Source organism: Triticum aestivum, chromosome 7B, assembly GCF_018294505.1.
Source record: "Triticum aestivum cultivar Chinese Spring chromosome 7B, IWGSC CS RefSeq v2.1, whole genome shotgun sequence".
In the NCBI taxonomy this organism is placed as follows: domain Eukaryota; kingdom Viridiplantae; phylum Streptophyta; class Magnoliopsida; order Poales; family Poaceae; genus Triticum; species Triticum aestivum.
Window position 1 is genome coordinate 561917714 of NC_057813.1, and position 13333 is coordinate 561931046.

Genomic DNA, 13333 nt, shown 5'->3' on the forward strand with positions numbered 1-13333 from the left:
TCCAAATGAGCTGAAACTTCACGGAGATTTTTGAAGGAATACATAAGAATTACTAGAGGAAATAACTAACAGAGGGGCCTCACCAGGTGGGCACAACCCACCTGGGCGTGCCAGGGAGCCCAGGCGCGCCCTTGTGGGTAGTGCCCTCCTCATCCCAGCTCCGTTGCCCCTCTTCTGGTATATAAGTCATTTTGACCTAGAAAAAAAATAAGGATAGGACTTTCGGGACGAAGCACCGCCGTCTCGAGGCGGAACTTGGGTAGGAGCACTTTTGCCCTCCGGTGGAGCAATTCCGTCGGGGGAACTTCCCTCTGGGAGGGGGAAATCATCACCAACAACTCTCCCATCTTGGGGAGGGAAATATCCATCAACATCTTCAACAACAAAATCTCCTCTCAAACCCTAGTTTATCTCTTGTGTTCAATCTTTGTACCGGAACCTTAGATTCACTACTAGGAAAAGGGCTATAGATAGGATTCATTCTAATGGCGCACCGTGGAAGCAGTGCGCCACTACTATATACTAATAGCGCACCTGCTTGTGATACGCCATTAGTGTGGAAGACACTAATGGCGCACCGTAAACAGGGTGCGCCACTAGTATGAATTTTTTTTCCATTTTCCCATACATACTAATGGCACATCTGGTCCATCATGCGCCATTACTATCTATAACTACTAATGGCGCATCGAGCAGGCAGTGCGCCATTACTGTAAATTTTGTTTTATTCTTTTTTTTTGCAAAACTACTAATGGGCACTTTAAATCGTAGTCTTCATTTCTCGATTGTATTTCATGGGCACTTTTTGATATCATGAATATTTTTAAATTTCATGGGCACTTTTTGAATTCATGAGGACACTTGATCTCGATTCCCCCTCCATCTCGATCTCGATCCCCCTCCATCTCGATCGCACCCGCACCCTCCCCCGCTAGCTCCACCCATCGCAACCCTCCCCCGCTCCACCGCCGGAGCACCCGGCCCCCCGCACCCGCACTTCTTGAACATATTTTTTAATTTTTTTTTTACTTTTTTTATAAAAAATATTACTGTTATAATTTAAACAAGTTTGAACATATTTAAACACAAATAAATATAAAAAACAGCACTTAAAATGCATAAAAAATATTACTATTATGATTTAAACAAGTTTGAACATATTTAAACACAAATAAATATAAAAAACACCATTCCCACTCCACCGCCGACCCCCTGCCCGCACCCTCCCCACTCCACCACCGCCGCCGACCCCCCGCACCCTTCCCCACTCCACCGCCACCGACGTCCCATCGCACCCTCTCCCCCGCACCCTCCCCGGCCCGCTCCACCATCACAAATGGATGCAACTAAAATTGCAAAAAAAACAAATTTGATTATATTTCCAAATAAGAAATTTGATGATATTTTCAAATAATAAATTTGATGATATTTTTTCATATTCATAAATATTTTCAAATAACAAATTTGATGATATTTTTTAAAAAATTATTTCGATTTTGATAAATTCTAATGGCGCACCGTCGCGGGGTGCGCCATTAGAGTGGTTGTACTTATGGCGCACTATGGTTGCGTGCGCCATTAGATCCCTCTCCCCAGTTCACCTGTCCCCCTCTCACTGTTGCCTCCCTCCCTCCCTCGCCAGATCCACTCGACCCAACCGTACGCCGCCGCTCCCTTGCTCCGCCCCCTCCGTCCGTCGCGCCTGCACGACGTCGGTGCCGCCGCCGCCGCTGTGGTCTTGCGCTGCCCCGACGCCGCCGCCCCGACCCCCGCAGGAGTCCACCCCCGCCGCCCCCGCGCCCCCCGAACGGGATCGGCCGAGCGCGCGCCGCCCGCTCATCTCCTCTCCTCCTCCCTCCGACGAGCGAGGGCCTCCTCCGTCCCCTGCAGCAGACGACGAGCGCGGCCCCGACGTGCCCACCCGGCCTGCCCCTGCCATCCTCCGCCACCGGCCCCTGCTCTCCTTCGACCGCGGTGAGCGAGGACCCGGACGAGCTCGGACCCCGACCCCGACCCCTTCGCCGACCCTGACTCCGACCCCTCCGGCGACCAGGTACCTCTCCTCCTTCCTCCTTCCTCCCTCTCTCCACCATTCCCCATTCCTTCCAACTGATGCTCCAAAAGGAATTTCAAGACAGAAAGCACATGCTCCAAAAGTTAGGGTTCACGATTCAAATTGCACTGCATTTTTGTACTGCATTTTTTGTAACTATATAGGAGAATCAGAGTTCCTGCTACTTTTGTTTGTTTTCTTTTTGAAACTGTGCTATCTTTTCATTAGAGATGGGATGTTTCTACTTTCTAGCGGTGAACATGAGAAGGTTGTGTTAGTTGCTCAGCCTGGGATAGGAAAATAGACCGTGAACTTTCTGAGATGGTAAAATAGATGAGGGCATTGTTCTCCAGGGAAGGTGCAATGGATGTGATTGAAGATTCAGTTCGGTTGTTCCATTAATGATGTCTAGGCAGAATGCTTAATAAGTTTCATCTTGCGGCAAACAACAAGAACTGCAGGACTGCCCTGTTGCTAGGTAGTAGTAGAGTACATGCGCTTGCAAGTTCCAACTAGTTGCTTCAGGGATTGAGTTAATTCATAGATGTTGACCTTCATCCAGTGGCATATAGATTGGAACAACTGAGTTCTGTTTCTTGTTATTTTAGATTGTACTGTGGATTTGATTTATTATCTGCAAAGTGATAAATTTTGAATTTGAACTAATTCAGATTCTCCTATGAAGAAGGCCAGGCCTCGGAAATTGGTTAGTTTGAAGGCCAGGCCCCTTATAATGATGCTTTTCTCTAGAAAAAATGATCCTGGATTTTTTTATGTAATTCTTTGTGGTATTAAGATGGAAACCTGGGATACTATTTCTGTTAGGAGATGGTGTTATATTAAGATGCATATATTGTTATGTTACGCAAATTGTATCATCTTGCCACTTAAGTCAGCCTTCCCTTTAAGCAGAAAATTCAGTTAGGAGCTACTGTTAGGAGATACTGTCAAAAACTTGAGCTACTGTCAAAAAATTCAGTTATGGCATCTAGAATTATGTCAGTTTTGTTTTGTAACTAGAAGACCAAAGTGTTAGGAATTCTGTCCAAACTGTAGTTTTCAGTATTCTGTCCAAACTGAAAACTGTTAAAAAGCATGATGTTTCTTGGATTTCTGTAATGATGATGATGATGGAACACATGGTCTTGGATTTCTGTAATGATGATGGAACATTATAAAGCATTGTACTCCAGTGTGTATGAAGGATACAAAAAATTTAGCAACTTCTTTGATTTTATAAAGTTGTTCTTATATGGGTGAAACTTCACTTGTTTTTAGGCTAGTGCAGGGTGTTGCTTTATTGTGATGCCTCTGAATTACTTGTGATCACATTGAGAAAGACTTGCTAGTTTGTTGGGTTTTGTCTCCGACCATTGTGTCGTGATGAATTTGCAGGTACCCCGAGAGGCCCTTGAGTTTGCCGGAATGTCGATTAACTTCCGTTCCGGCAAATTCGGGCACTCCATATGTCCTATTTTCAGCAAAGGTCATGCTGAAATTTTCCGTGAATTTTAGCATGACTTTGCTAAAAATAGGACATATGGGGTACTTGCGACTAATGCCTGTTATCATGCATGGGTACTAATTGGTCTCTTCTGCTGCTTATCAGAGATGGCGGGAAGCAGCCACCGCCGATCTGCGACACCGCAGTACGAGTTGGATGCTTCCGAGTTCTTCACTATCATACTTGAGGCTTCAGTATCATCCATGACGCTGGTATATAAAACGAGAGATCTCCCCTTCACCCATCTCATTATGATATCTGTTGTTTGCTACATCACTCATTTTCCCAAACTGTAGAGGCTGCCTGACAGTTTTATGAACATGCTGATGGGTGAAGATCCGCCAAATAATGTGAAGCTGCGACAGGCCGGCAGCGGGTTTCGCAGGCAGTGGGATGTGCAGTTGGCGATCAAGAAGGGCCACATGTACTTGTCTCGTGGGTGGGAGAAGTTCTACCGTGCCTACGACCTGCAGCTGGGGTACTTCCTTGTCTTCAGGTACGACGACGACGCCAACATGCTCATCGTGAAGGTGTACAACAAGACTATGTGTCGCATGCGCTACACTGCCGATGATGATGCCGGTATGTACGTTCTGCCTCTTCTTATTCCTCTACATTTGGCTTTGTCTCACATCGATTGTTAACGGTCATTGTTGCATTTTGGACAGGTAGGAGCAGCAGCAGCGACACTGGCTACAGCCAAAGCAGCAGCGACTATGGCTGTAGCGAAAGCAGTAGCGATTCTGGCTGTAGCGAAAGCAGCAGCGATTCTGGCACCAGCATAGACAACAAGAAGGATGATCCGGACTGGAGTGCGGGAAAAGAGGAGCAGAGTGAGGATGAGGAGCTGCATGATGACGATGGGCATCAGGCTGAGGATGACCTAGCGCTGGTGGTGGCTGACCAAGGGCAAGAGATGGTGGTGGCTGACCATGGGCAAGAGATGGAGGTGGCTGAGGATGACCTAGCGATGGTCGTGCCTGAAGGTGGCCTCGCGATGGTGGTGGTGCCTGATAATGACCACGCACCGGTGGTGGCGCCGGCGATCCCACAGCTAGGCGACATGACCACGCCAATTGTGGTAGAAGACTACATCCCACTACCTCCACTGCCTCCACCGCCTCGCCGCTCTAGGCGCATCAGGGAGATGAAGGAGAAGAAGGAGAAGAACTTCCTACTTTGTCAGGTATGTCAGATCTCCTATAGGTTAGCTATCCAAAATGATATATATATATATATATATATATATATATATATATATATATATACACTTAGTTACCTATGTTATCTCTAATATGCTTAGTTTCCTATAGGTTAGCTTCATTTTACCTAAGTTGGCTCTAATATACTAACTTAGAGCTTATATGCTTAGTTTCCTATAGGTTAGCTCCAAAATAACTTATGTTAGCACAAAATGATCAAGTTTACATAATAAGCTTATAGTCTTTTTCTTATTCTTCTTCTTTTCCAAAATGGCATAGGTTAGCTTCATTTTACTTAAGTTGGCTCTAATATACTAACTTAGACCTTATATGCTTAGTTTCCTATTGGTTAGCTCCAAAATAACTTATGTTAGCACAAAATGATCAAGTTTACATCATAAGCTTATAGTCTTCTTCTTATTCTTCTTCTTTTCCAAAACTCTTCTTATTCTTCTTCTAGTGTTCTTCCTCTTCTAGTATTCTTCTAGTCTTCTTCTTTTTCTTCTTCTAACTTCTTGTTTATCATTTTGCAGATTTGATTTAATTGACGGAAGCTTGCGTGGATGGAGTGCTTCTTTTCCATTTGTGTTTTTATTTTGTATCAATGTGAAACTTTTGTGAATTGATGGATAACGGTGTTGGATGAACAATGTGAAACTTTTGTAACGACGGAACTATGTGTTGGCTATGTATGTATATATGATGAAACTTGTGTGTTGGATATGATTGCTATATGGATGCTTGTTGTATATATATATGTGTTGAATATCTCATATGTGAAATAGTGACCTGAGATTAAGAAGAAAAGAATTAAAAAAGTTGTTACTAATGGCGCACTACCATGTGCTGCGCTATAAGTATAGCAGATAATAGTGGCGCACTGTGGGCTATACTAATGGCGCACTACGTGGTGCGCCATTAGAACACCAGATACTAATGGCGCACATGTGGTGCGCCATTAGAATTTAATTCTAATGGCGTGATGCCAGTGGCGCACCAGTAGTGCGCCATTAGAAGGCAAATTCGGTGCGCCACTAGCATGCCTTTTCCTAGTAGTGATTGGTGCTTGTGGGTGACTAGTAGTGTTGATTATATCTTGTAGTTGATTACAATATGGTTTATTTGGTGGAAGATTATATGTTCAGATCCATTATGCTATTTAATACCCCTCTGATCTTGAGCATGATTATCATTTGTGAGTAGTTACTTTTGTTCTTGAGGTCACGGGAGAAATCTTGTTGCAAGTAATCATGTGAATTTGATATGTGTTCGATATTTTGATGATATGTATGTTGTGATTCTATTAGTGGTGTCATGTGAACGTCGACTACATGGCACTTCACCTTATTAGGGCCTAAGGGAATGCATTACGGAGTAGTTATTAGATGATGGGTTGCGAGAGTGACAGAAGCTTAAACCCTAGTTTATGCGCTACTTCGTAAGGGACTGATTTGGATCCAAAAGTTTAATGTTATGGTCAGTGTCGGTGTCAAAACCGGCGGATCTCGGGTAGGGGGTCCCGAACTGTGCGTCTAGGCGGATGGTAACAGGAGACAAGGGACACGATGTTTTACCCAGGTTCGGGCCCTCTTGATGGAGGTAAAACCCTACGTCCTGCTTGATTGATATTGATATTGTGGATGTTTACAAGAGTGGATCTACCACGAGATCAAGGAGGCTAAACCCGAGAAGCTAGCCTATGGTATGATTGTAATGGTTGTTGTTGTGTCCTACGGACTAGAGCCATCCGGTTTATATAGACACCGGAGAGGGCTAGGGTTACATAGAGTCGGTTACAATGGTAGGAGATCTACGTATCCGTATTGCCAAGCTTGCCTTCCACGCCAAGGAAAGTCCCATCCGGACACGGGACGAAGTCTTCAATCTTGTATCTTCATAGTCTTGGAGTCCGGTCCATGATGATAGTCCGGCCGATGATAGTTTGGCCGATGATGGTAGTCCGGCTATCCGTACACCCCCTAATCCGGGACTCCCTCAGTAGCCCCCGAACCAGGCTTCAATGACGATAAGTCCAGCATGTGTGTAGTCTTCGGCGTTGCAAGGCGGGTTCTCCTTCAAGTTCTACGTACCTGCCGAACATTGTCCGGCTTCCTCATCAATGTTGCGCGTCTTGGCTTCCACGCCCAATAATGGCCTTCTTCCACGCGCACGCGAATGTGAAAAGCCAGGGTGTCTTTTATGTTTTACCCCCTAGTTGTGCGAATAATCTGCCTATAAGGGAGGCAAGAATCCAGATCCAAATCACCATCTTCCTCCCGCAAATACTCATCGGAGCGCTTTCGACCAAGAATCCATTCCATCATGGACCGTCAACGCGGCTCCTCTTCTCGCGCTCCCAGCCCTTTGCCAGGAGATTGGAGGAGATGCTCTGTTCCGCACAACGAGCTGGTGAAGCTCCAAGCGGGGGGATATCTCCCTCCGGCCTTTATGGTTCCGGTTCGAGCCGGGCTGGCCACCTACAAAGGTGGGAAGCAAGCGGAGGTTACCCCAAGTCCCAACAAAGGGGAGCGGGTATGCTTCGTCCCCTATCTGATAAGGGGGCTCGGATTTCCTGTACATCCATTCCTCCGCGGGCTCCTGGAGTTCTACGGACTCCAGCTTCATCACCTCACGCCCGCCTCAATCCTGCATATTGCGGGTTACGTAGCTCTTTGCGAGCTATTCCTGGGCGTCGAGCCCCATTTCGCGCTGTGGAAGAGGTTGTTCTGCCTTGTACCCCGCTCTCACGAGGGGTCCATATATCAAGTGGGCGGCGCCGAAATATGGCGCATTGCCGGGACCGGATATCCATCCGGAACCCCTAAGAAGGCGTCCGAAGACTGGCCTTCGGAATGGTTTTATATAGAAGACGCTCCGCTGCCGGACCCTGTTCGGATCGGCCTCCCGGAGTTCAGCAATGCTCCTCTGAAGAAACGCCTTAGTTGGCGTCCGCGGAGCCCCCAACTGGAGGAAGACAAGAGCGTCCATTATTTGATGGGCCGAATAAGGTTACTGGCCCATTCCGGGTTGACCATGATTGGAGTCATGGCAACATGCATTATGCGGGGGGTGCAGCCACTACAATACAGGGGCCACCCCATGTGGGATTTCAACGGGGAGGACGATGCCACCCGTCATGGCCGCAAAGGGCCGGATTCGGTCGAAGACCTGGTGACGATCCTGTCCGGCCTGTATAAGGGGGAGAAGGAGGATTTCCTTCGGACGAACCCGTTAAATGGGTTCTCCATGAATAATCCCCGGCCTTGGGTAAGCGAACACTCTGCGTGCCCGACCCATGCTTTTTGAAACTTAAGTTTCTTATATTGTGTTCTTCTTTCGACGCAGGAACTGCGCCGGATCGTGGAGGACATGCTAAGTCCAGCTCCGCAACCCGAGGATCCAGAGAGATCCCGGGATCCGGCCTCCGAAGAGGATCCGGACATAAAGGTGGAGCTAATCGACGGGGTGTTCCACCAGCTCAGCATGGACAATGCTTTAGTCGCCATCACGGCCGACTATCCCGGACTATATCCGGCTTCCCAGGTGATTGCGACCGAAGTCCTGACACCGTCATTCCTTCCTTGCTTATTTCTGACCACCGTATATGATGGCGCTGTGCAGGAGGCGCCCCTAGGGCGAGAAGCCGAGCCCGCGGTGGCTGACCAACAAAGGCCAGTCCGGACCAGTAGGCGGAAGAGGAGCGCGGCGCGGACTGAAACGTCGCCGCAAAGGTGTAGCTCACAATTCATTATTTAGAGCAACGTTCCTAGGAAGCGTTTGAGTGCTCATGACTTTTGTAGGGAAAAAAGCGCCCGCCGGACCAGCCAGGCTCCAGCACCTGGTCTGGAGGGGGAGGCGAGCGCAAGGCGCGAGCCGGACGTTCCTCCGACGGAGGATGCCGACAGACTGTCCGCCACCAAGTCTGAGGTGGAGAGTGCCATGAATCACAGGCGCCGCCGGACAGTATTTCGTGACGCGTGCTTCTCCCCCGAGGCGTTGAATGCCTTTAACGCGGGGGACGCGCACCTTCGTGCTGCTCAAGATGGTTTTACCAGAGCCACGGAGCAGTATGTAAAAGACATACGGGTAAGAGAATTTAATAGTTATATATGCCAGTAGCCCCCGAGACTTAAAGTAGTTATATTAACTGATTTAAGGATCATATGAAACGTAGGATCTTACCGAGAAGAATACCCAACTGTCTCAGGAGCTGCAAGAGTGCAAGGCCCAACTTGAGGCCGCACTCTCTGGCGCAGGAGGAAACACAGGGACCTCTCCTGGTAACGCATTATTTTAGAAAGATAAGTAGCGTTTGGCCTTTGCGCAAGTCTAAAAAATGACGTTGCAGGTGCTGCCGGACAAGATCCGGACAGGCAAGAACTTCTGCGCCAACTAAAGGCCGGCGAGAGGGTGCTGCATAAGGTGCAGCATGAAAGGAACAAGCTCCAGGATGCCCATGCCCAGCTTGGAGAAGAGCTGAAAGGCGTTCGGGCCGAGCTGTCGGGCTCCGTTAAGGAGAATCAGCGGCTTCGTCGCGGCATCTATAGTAAGTGCTTGAGCGAACTCCTTTGAAAAGAAGAGTTCGGCGAGGAAGTCAATTTGACAGAATATGTCTGCAGGTATGCTCACAGGTCGCCCTGCGGAGGAGATGCCCGTATCAACGGGTGATCAACTTCCCGAATTGTTGCAACTGATCGAACGAGTTCGGCAGGCAATGAGCGGCGTCATCCAGGCTTTATGGCCAGCCTTCTCCTTACCCGAGGGTCTTGGGGAGCTTGCGGAGAAGCTTCAGGGAGTGCGGCAGCGCTTCCATTTATGGAAGATTTCGGCCTGCCGCCAAGGTGCCAGGGAGGCCTGGGCCATGGTAAAGACGCGGTACAAGAAGGCGGATCCCAACCACATGGCCGAAGTCGGACCTGTGGGGCCCGATGGGAAGGAGATCCCTGTGAGTTTAGTATACGGCCAAGTAGAGTTGGCCGCTAAATTTTCCCAACAGGACTGTAAATTAGACAACCTGTTAGACGGGATTGAGGAAGAATACAATCAGTCGATTTGACAATGTATTATAAAATGACATATAAAATGCCTTCTAGCCGGATTGTAGATCGTTTGTCTTTGCCGACCTTTTCGCTTCGACCTCGGGACCCTAGAGTCCGGAGTGTGTCCGAATACCTTCTCGGTTATGAAACAACCGGGGTATGCATGGAGACCAGGCGTAGGGGTCATTAGTGCTTTATCAGACAAGTGCCCAACTAGTTATGTTATATTACATGGGTAGTAAGAAACATCTTCCAGGGAGAATAGTTCCGTTAAGGGTTCCTTTCCTCTGGGGGTGGCATGCCCTAAAGTGCATGTCCGGACTGCGAAAAAAGCAGAAAAACATCTGGGGGCAGATAAATAAGTAGATAAAAAATCATCTTTTAAGTCACCGACCGAATATTCCCTTAAGAACGCTAGCTTTCGGCTTCACCCAGTCTGAGGTACACATCCGGCTGACCCGGCAGTAACAATCGCAGAGGTGCTCCCTTTACCTCCTAGCCGAACAATCGGGAACGTAGGGGTAAGCACAGGAGCCAGGCAACCCAGCTTGGCCAAAACTTAAGTCATATCGATGCATATAATGGTGAATAAAAGGTACATGTGGAGGCTTGACACATGTGCTGGGCATGAAGCCCTTATAATTAAGCTTCTGGTAAAGAAGCCCCCAGGTATAATGAGTGCGGATAGCACATCAATTGCACGCGAACGATGCGCAAGTAGGCCTTTTAAGGCTTTGATGAATAGGGTTGAGAAGAAAAAGATAAACAAAAGGCAGCTGAAGTAAAAAAAATTGACGGGGGGAAAGGGACGAACTCTTAGTCCGGCGCTAGGCATAGAATCTTCGGAGGCGGGCTGCGTTCCATGGGTTCGGCTCGAGTCGGTTATCCGACGCATTTCGTAGACGGTACGCTCCGCCGGTCAAGACTTTATCGATGATGAAGGGGCCTTCCCATTTGGGCTTGAGCTTGTCCTTTTTCTTGTCCGGCAGGCGTAGAACCAGTTCGCCAACGTTGTAAGTCTTGGCCCGTACTTCTCTGCTTTGGTATCTTCGAGCCTGCTGCTGATAGAATGCGGAACGAGCCTTGGCGACGTCGCGTTCTTCCTCCAATGCGTCCAAGCTGTCCTGCCGATCCAACTCGGCTTCTCTTTCTTCGTACATGCGCACTCGAGGTGAGTCATGAATTATGTCGCAGGGCAAAACTGCTTCTGCGCCGTATACCATAAAAAATGGTGTGAATCTGGTAGTACGGTTAGGCGTTGTCCGCAGCCCCCAGAGTACGGAGTCGAGCTCCTCTACCCAGTGCGTGTCAGATTTCGTAAGGGACCGCACTAGTCTGGGTTTGATGCCGCTCATTATTAGACCATTTGCTCGTTCCACTTGACCGTTGGTTTGAGGATGATAGACTGAAGCGTAATCGAGCTTGATGCCCATATTTTTGCACCATGATTTAACCTCATCGGCCGTGAAGTTCGTGCCGTTATCGGTGATGATGCTGTGGGGGACACCATAACGGTGTACTACCCCGGATATAAAGTCTATCACTGGTCCGGACTCTGCCGTTTTAACTGGCTTGGCCTCTATCCATTTGGTGAATTTATCCACCATGACCAATAGGTACCTTTGCTTGTGGGTTCCCCCTTTAAGTGGTCCAACCATGTCAAGCCCCCAGACCGCGAACGGCCAGGTAATGGGTATAGTTTTGAGGGCGGTGGGTGGCATGTGGCTCTGATTAGCAAAGAGCTGACAACCGACGCATCTTTGGACTAAGTCCTGAGCATCTGCCCGGGCCGTCGGCCAATAAAATCCTGTACGGAATGCCTTTCCTACAAGGGCCCGGGCTGCGGCGTGGTGTCCGCCTAGTCCGGCGTGAATTTCAGCCAGAAGGTCTCGCCCTTCCTCTTCGGAGATACACCTTTGAAGGACTCCGGTTGTGCTTTTCTTATAGAGTTCTCCCTCATGGACCTTGTAGGCTTTAGATCGCCGGACTACGCAGCGGGCCTCATTATGGTCTTCGGGGAGTTCCTGCCTAAGCAAGTAGGCTAGGAACGGCTCTGTCCATGGGGCGATTACTGCCATTATGTCGTGAGCTGAGGGTGTTGTTTCGTCGGCTGGATCGCCGGTTATGTCAGATTGCTCTGCGGCTGCCTCCGGTTTGTTATTTCCGGACTCCTCTTCCCATAGTACGGATGGCTTGAACAGCCGTTCCAGGAAGATATTTGGAGGGACAGCGTCACGTTTTGCGCCGATGCGTGCCAATACGTCGGCCGCTTGGTTATTATCTCTGGCTACATGGTGGAATTCAAGTCCTTCGAACCGAGCTGACATTTTAAGGACGGCGTTGCGATAGGCTGCCATTTTTGGATCCTTGGCGTCAAAGTCTCCATTTACTTGGGATATTGCGAGGTTTGAGTCCCCGCGCACCTCTAGGCGTTGGATGCCCATGGAGATTGCCATCCGGAGGCCATGTAAGAGGGCCTCGTATTCGGCTGCGTTGTTGGAGTCCGTGTACATTATCTGAAGTACGTATTGGACTCTGTCCCCGGTTGGGGACGTTAGTACGATGCCAGCCCCCAATCCGGCCAACATTTTGGAGCCGTCGAAATGCATAATCCAATTGGAGTATGCGCCGTACTCTTTAGGGAGTTCGGCTTCAGTCCACTCAGCGACAAAGTCAGCCAAAACTTGCGACTTTATAGCTCGCCGGGGTTTGTAAGTTATGTCGAATGGTAAGAGCTCAATGGCCCATTTTGCAATCCTGCCCGTTGCGTCGCGGTTATTTATAATGTCATTTAGGGGTACTTCGGAGGCCACTGTTATCGAACACTCTTGAAAGTAGTGTCGGAGCTTCCGGGATGCCATGAACACCGCATACGCTATCTTTTGATAGTGCGGGTAACGGGACTTGCAGGGGGTTAAAACAGTGGATACGTAGTACACTGGTTTTTGAAGAGGGAATTTATGCCCTTCTGTCTCTCGTTCTACGACGAGCACCGCGCTTACTACTTGATGTGTTGCCGCGATGTATAACAACATAGGTTCGCCCAGGTTGGGCGCAGCCAGGACAGGATTCGTTGCCAATATGGCCTTTATTTCTTCGAGTCCGGCAGTGGCAGCATCCGTCCACTCGAAGTGTTCGGTGTGCCTGAGGAGGCGATAGAGGGGCAATGCCTTTTCTCCTAGGCGGGAGATAAAGCGGCTGAGAGCCGCCACGCATCCAGTCAATTTCTGGATCTGTTTGAGGTTTTTTGGAATATCCAACTGTGATAGGGCTCGGATTTTGGCCGGATTTGCTTCAATTCCTCTACCGGATACAATGAAGCCCAAGAGCTTTCCGGCTGGTACGCCGAAAACGCATTTTTCTGGATTCAGCTTGATGTCATATGCTCGGAGGTTGTCGAATGTGACCCTCAAGTCGTCTACTAGAGTTTCGACGTGTTTGGTTTTGACGACTACGTCGTCTACGTATGCCTCTACTGTTTTGCCGATCTGGGTAGCCAGACATGTCTGAATCATGCGCTGATATGTTGCGCCGG